The sequence below is a fragment of the Delphinus delphis genome, chromosome X (genome assembly GCF_949987515.2).
Source record: "Delphinus delphis chromosome X, mDelDel1.2, whole genome shotgun sequence".
Lineage (NCBI taxonomy): Eukaryota > Metazoa > Chordata > Mammalia > Artiodactyla > Delphinidae > Delphinus > Delphinus delphis.
In genome coordinates, this window is record NC_082704.1 from 115,008,021 (window position 1) to 115,015,551 (window position 7,531).

Below are 7,531 nucleotides of genomic sequence, written 5' to 3' on the forward strand. Positions count from 1 at the left end.
CTCTAGTAGGTCTGTGTGGAATATTACTCAGCCATAAAAAGAAACGAAATTGAGTTATTTGTAGTGACGTGGATGGACCTACAGTCTGTCATACAGAGTGAAGTAAGTCAGAAAGAGAAAAACAAATACCGTATACTAACACGTATATGTGGAATCTAAGAAAAAAAAAAGGTCATGAAGAACCTAGGGCTAAGACAGGAATATCATTAGTTTCTTAATCATTTGCATTTTAGTTTCTATAAGTATGAACATTCTTTTCTAGTGTGTTGTTTTCACAATCAATTTCTGGGAGTTCTTTGAAAACCGCAGATATTGAGTTTTTGCCTGTCATATATACTGTGCATATTTGACTCAATCTAATTCTTGTCTTTTGGTTTTTTGGTATGCATTTTCTTTATTCAGAAATATATATATGTATATATATATATATATATATATTTTTTTTTTTTTTTTTTTTTTTTTTTTTTTTTTTTTGCGGTACACGGGCCTCTCACTGTTGTGGCCTCTCCCGTTGTGGAGCACAGGCTCCGGACGCACAGGCTCAGCGGCCACGGCTCACGGGCCCAGCCACTCTGCAACATGTGGGATCCTCCCAGACCGGGGCATGAACCCGTGTCCCCTGCATCAGCAGGCGGACTCCCAACCACTGCGCCACCAGGGAAGCCCCAGAAATATTTTTAAATGTGTATGACTTTTGACCATTTTCTTGATTGCCTCTAAGATTCCTGTCTTAATTCCTGGTCTCTGCTCACCCACAAGGTTGTAGAAATATTTTCCTAAATTTTCTTCTAATACTCAGAAAGATTTCATTTTACATTGGGATTTATTAACCTACTTGGCATATAATTTTACAAGTGGTTTAAGGTCAGAGTTTATAATAGTTTACTTCCAAATGGATAGCAAAATAATGTCAACAGTTAATAATCTTTTTTCTACTGAATTGTAATGCCAGCTTTTCCAGTATTAATTTCTCCTATATTCTTGCATATGTGTTGAGAGTCTTTACTATGTTCCATTGTTCTGGTTACTATTTCTCATGCCACTGACATCCTGTTTTGATTACTATAGATTTATTATAAGCTTTATATGGTAACACAAGATCCCTCCCCCTGATTATTCATCTTCTGAAACATAAATTCTGTTAGCAAATCTCACTCAGTTCTTCTTCCACCTAAGTTTTTAAAATACTTGTTCTAATTGGAATTAGAAATGTCTTTCTTTTGGATTCTGATAGGAACTGTTTTGCGTTTACGTAAATGTTTGGGAAATAATGACATTTGTCTAACTCTAAGTCCTCCCAGAAGTATTTACATGGCATGGTTCTCCATTTATTCGGGTGTTGTGCCATGTCCTTCAATAAAATATTAAGTTCCAGGAATTCCCCGGCGGTCCAATGGTTAGGGCTCTGTGCTTTCACTGCTGAGGGCCTGGGTTTGACCCCTGGTGGGGGAACTAAGATCCCGCAAGCCACATGGCACAGCCAAAAAAAAAAAGTTAAGTTCCTTATCCTTACTGAAATAGTCGTAGGTATTGTATAGCTCGAAGTAATATTGTAAATGCAATTTGTTATCCATTTCAAGTTAGAAACTGATGCTTTATACCTGTCTTGTGCCCTGTTCCTACATATTTGTTCCTATATGCATAGTGAGGAACAGGTCAGCAGGTGGACCAGGCCAGTTATGTGCCAGGGAGCACCTCTTCCATCTCGGAGTTGTATAATGTATAGTTTGATTACTGGGTGAGGAATAGTACAAAATGCCCAGGCATTAACACAGACCCCATGCATTGGACCTAATGTCTCCAGACTGCCAGATCAGCCAAGTCTGAGTATTGTCCTAGGCAGAGTTCTGTGCTACCAGAATGGGGACATTTCCCAGAGGCCCCTGGAATCTTGCTAACAAGCCCTAAACTGACTATGGCAAATGTTCATATCATCTCTTGAAAAAGTCTCTTCCCTGTTGGTTTTTTTTTTGTTTTTTTTGTTTTTGTTTTGTTTTGTTCCAATTTATGTTTGGCTGCATTGGGTCTTTGTTGCTGCGCATGGGCTTTCTCTAGTTGTGGTGAGCGGGGGCTACTCTTCGTTGTGGTGTGCGGGTTTCTCATTGCAGTGGCTTCTCTTGTTGTGGAGCACGGGCTCTAGGCACATGGGCTTCAGTAGTTGTGGCATGTGGGCTCAGTGTTGTGGCTCGCGGGCTCTAGAGCACAGGCTCAGTAGTTGTGGCACACAGGCTTAGTTGCTCTGCAGCATAGGGAATCTTCCTAGACCAGGGCTTGAACCCATGTCCCCTGCATTGGCTGGTGGATTCTTAACCACTGCACCACCAGGGAAGTCCTCTCTGTTGGTTTTTGAAGCTATTAAGGGTGTGTGTGTGTGTGTGTGTGTTTCTGATATAAAGCCACTTTTCAAATCTACCATAGGGAGAAAAATCAGCAACCTGATCAAAACTTGATTAAAAAAAAACACACACTAAAGAAATTTAACCTAAATGTCTAAAAACATATAAATGTTTTTTAACATTTTTATATTAAACATATTTTATGTTAAATAAGCTATAGTAAGTACATCCATATAGAGGAATCTGATACATCTATACAAAAGAATCTTATTCAGTCTATATAAAATATATTTCTAAGAACATTTCATGACATTTCAAATGCTCATGCTAACATATTAAGTTCAATAGAAACCTTTCAAAACTGCATATTTAGTTTGACGTTATTTTGGGAGATAATGTGAGAGACAGAATAGGTGGGAATTACATATATACTAATATGTGTAGAGGGATCATAGTACTTTTTACATGTGTGTAAAAGGATTCTACTTCCTTTTATTTTCCAGATTTTCTATTGAATACAATAAACATAATCAGATGGAAAAAGACAGACCTTATTTAAGATGCACTGTCTTTTACATTCATACTTAACAGGATAGGTAAAGATATTTTTCCTTTAATTTTGTCTTTTTTCCCCTCGTTTACAATATATATTAGTTTCCTAGGACTGCCATAACAAAGTACCACAAACTGGGTGGCTTAAAACTACAGAAATGTATTCACTCACAGTTCTGGAGGTGAGAAATTTGACATCAAGGTGTCAGCAGGGCCACACTCCCTCTGAGCGCTGTAGGGGAGGATCCTCTTTGCCTCTTCTAGCTTCTGATGGTTGCCAGCAATCCTTGGCTTGTAGACACATCACTCCAGTCTCCGTCTCCATCTTCACATGGCTCTCTTCCCTGTGTCTGTGTCCAAACTTCCCTCTTCTTATAAGGACACCAGTCATTGGATTAAGGCACACTCTAATCCTCTATGACCTCATCTTAACTTGATTCCACCTGCAAAGACCCTATTTCCAAACAAGGTCACATTCACAGATTCTAGAGGTTAGGACTTCAACATATCTTTAGGAGGGACACAATTCAACCATAAGAGTCCACCCTGTGGCTCCCCAAAATTCACATCCTTCCCACATGGAAAATACATTCACCCTATCTTAACATCCCCCAAAGTCTCTTTTTCCTTTCTCTCCCTCTCTCCTACATTCTTGTGGTTGATTCTATAAACTAAATGCAAGCATGACTGTGATACAACTCTATTGGACAACCAGAGCCCATATAACCAGACTTCTGTTGACTGAAATTAAAGCAGAATAGATCAATCCAGACCTTTGCTCCCAGACAAAACCACTATTTCTGTCAGCAATACAAAGCCCAGGGTGAAGTCCTTACTTGGTGAAGCCCTCGTCTCTCCCAAAAACCATGGAACAATTTTATCAAGTGCTTTCTAGGCCAACATATAATGTGGATCAGCCATCCAAGCCTCTGAGCATTACTTTGACTCTTTGGCCGCCAAGCAGTGCTCCCTGATTTTAAAATCACACTGCTCAGCAAATGTTTCCAGGTCTGCAGAAAAATTACCATCTCCCCTTCAGGAAAGGAGTTACAATTCACAGTTCAGCCCTGACAACAGCATGAGCTAATTAACCAAACTTGGAAACAAAATAGAGCCGTTTTTATTTTATTTTAAACCTGTTTAATAAAAGTGATGTGCGTAGCTGCTGAGACAGTAGCCACGGCCAGGAAATTATTATGAACATAAATTAGCAGCGTAGTTTGTCTAACCCAGAGGTAAGCAAGTTTTCTGATTGATTTGTTTTTAAAACAGAAATCAAAGTCGTCGAGGCAAACGTGACATGCAAAAAGGCTGAGGCATTGATACAGAACCCGAAAAGTAAAGTTTGGGGAAATTAAGGGAACAGACCACGATGTTGGATTCAAGTCATAAGTCCCAGATTTGACGGAAATGTCGCGTAAAAGGAGGAAGAGTAAACTCCACGTCAGAAAAAGCACTAAAATCCACTCAGCGGCACCGATTCACGTGCCCTCGTGTGAGCAGGGCAAGCTCTCCCAGCTGCACCACCTTCATCGCTTGCAGGGCCCAGCGCAAAGGGAAAATGCAGGTCCCCTGGTTCAAAAGCTGAGAATTTCAAAGAAGTTGCAACAGAGCGTGAAACCAAACGTAAGGCCCTTCTAAGCACAAGACCCTGTGTGACCGCACGGGTTTTACTGTCTCTAGGTTTCAATTTTTTAATCAGTGAAATGGGAAAACACGAAATTCCATTTGCCTGGCCTCCTTCATGGGGTGTTTGGGATGATAGATTGAGATATCTGTAAAAAAAATAAATAAATAAATAATAGGGCTTCCCTGGTGGCGCAGTGGTTGAGAGTCCGCCTGCGTATGCAGGGGACGCGGGTTCGTGCCCCGGTCCGGGAAGATCCCACGTGCCGCGGAGCGGCTGGGCCCGTGAGCCATGGCCGCTGAGCCTGCGCGTCCGGAGACTGTGCTCCTCAACGGGAGAGGCCACGACAGTGAGAGGCCCGCGTACCGCAAAAAAAAAAAAAAAAATGCTTTGCAAATTTGAAACCCCTTTATCCAGAGCAGAGGCCATGGAGAGTCTGGTAACACAAGCAGGGGCTCTCCTGGATACTTCCCATTCACTTCCAGGAATTTAATAAGGACAGCCAAATACTTCACCTATATTTAGTGCTTAATAAATCACACAATTGAAATGGAGCTCATACTTAAAAGTTTCCACTGAATCCAAAGAAACCAGTTGATTAAATGCAATGTGGTTTCTTGGATTGGATCCTGGAACAGAAAAGGGAGAGCAGTAGGAAAACTGGTGGAAACCCATAAAAGCTCTAGAGTTTAGCTAATAGTAACATGCCACTCTTAATTTCTCAGTTTTGACAAAAGTCCCACAGTGACGTAAGATGTTAACATTAGGGGAAGCTGGGTGGAAGTTGTGCAGGAACTCTCCGTGGTAGCTTTGCAACTTTTCTGTAAATCTAAATTTTTTCCCAAATAAGAAGTTTATATAAAAAGTGAAACTGGTCCAGTTGTTTTTTTTTTTTTTTTTTTTTTTTGCGGTATGCGGGCCTCTCACTGTTGTGGCCTCTCCCGTTGCGGAGCACAGGCTCCGGACGCGCAGGCTCAGCGGCCATGGCTCACGGGCCCAGCCGCTCCGCAGCATGTGGGATCTTCCCGGACCGGGGCACGAACCCGCGTCCCCTGCATCGGCAGGCGGACCCTCAACCACTGCGCCACCAGGGAAGCCTGAAACTGGTCCAGTTTGACTGAGAGGAAATGATGATTCTTTCTTACTGGAAAGCAAAATAACAAGATTACCTTCTATATTAAAATGTGGGAAACCTGTCCTAAGTTCCCTAGGCAGTCATTTTAAGTTACATATACCTAAATATATACATACATATAGATAGAAAGAAAGAAAAGGGGGCAGGGGGGAAAAAAGACTGGATGAATGAGAATAACTTGAAATTTTGCCACAAGTACACAGTAGTCTACATATTTCTAACTTAGAGGTTCTACTTTCATTCCAGAATCTTCTTCCTTGAGCAGGCATCACTCCATATTCTTTTCATATTAACTTTCTTTTTCTGATTGCGAGATTAATTCATGCTTATCCTAGAAAATACATATAAAAATACAACCCCCCCCAAAAAAACTATCTATAATCCTATCACTAAGTCAACATGGTCACCGTTTTGCCTCATTTTTGCCACTCTCTTGTGTGTGCATGAGAACATAAGCTATATTTTAGAATAATGGAAGCCATCGTATATAAACCAGCATTTCCAAGATTATGTCCCATGGAACATTGGGTTCCATGAACAAAAAATTGGGGAACACAGCAGACCACATCCTCCCTCTAAGAGATTCACTCTGCAAAGTAGTGTAGAAAAAGCCATGAGGAGTCCTGCGTAACTTTTTAAACTCGGATTTCTCAATGTATGAATTTTATTATTAGCCCAGCAAATACTCCTTGGGAAACTCTGGTATAAATAGCTTGGTTCCAGATTTTTTTCACTTAACAAGACGTTATGAGTATTTTCTCATGTTACTAAAAGTTAATTGCAAATATTTTAGGTTTTCTTCATTTTTTTATTGAAGTATAGTTGATTTACAATGCGTTCATTTCTGCTGTACAGCAAAGTGATTCAGTTATACATATATACACATTCTTTTTCATATTCTTTTCCATTATGGTTTATGACAGGATATTGAATACAGTTCCCTGTGCTCTACAGTAGGACCTTGTTGTTTATCCATTCTCTATCTAACAGTTTGCATCTACTAACATCCCTCCCCCACCCCCACCCCCCTTGGTAACCACAAGTCAGTTCTCTATGTCTGTGAGTCTGTTTCTTTTTCGTAGATAGGTTCATTTGTGCCATATTTTAGATTCCACATATAAGTGATATCGTATGGTACTTGTCTTTCTCTGTCTGACTTACTTCACTTAGTACGATAATCTCTAGTTACGTCCAGCAAATATCGTTCTAATGGCGACAAACATTACATCATATGAGCGTTCCATTATTTGTCATACCAGCAATTGACAAAAAAAAAATTCCAAAAAGAACCAGATAGAAAATATTTGAGGCTTTGCAGGCCTTATGGTATCTATCCAATGACTCAAGTCTGCTTCTAAAGCATGAAAGCAACCATAGACACCTCATAAACAAACAAGCGGGTTGTGTTCCAACAAAACTTTCACATAATTTTCACTTGTCATGAAGTATTATTCTTCTTTCGAATTTTTTTCAACCATTTAAAAATGTCAAAGATTTGTGGTTGCCAAGGGGAAGGGGGTGGGGAAGGGATGAATTGGGAGTTTGGGATTAGCAAATACAAACTACTATATATAAAATAGATAGACCACAAGGTCCTACTGTATAGCACAGGGAGATATATTCAGTATCCTGTAATAAACCATAATGGAAAAGAATATGAAAAAGAATATATATATATGTATAACTGAATCACTTTGCTGTGCACCGGAAACTAACACAACATTGTTAATCAACTCTACGTCAATAGAAAAATAAGCTTAAAAAATAAAATGTCAAAAAAAATATTCTTAGCTCACAGACTGCACAAAAACAGGTGGTAGGCCATATTTGGCCCACAGGCCACAGTATGCCCACCCATGATTTTTCCCCCAATTAAAAAAA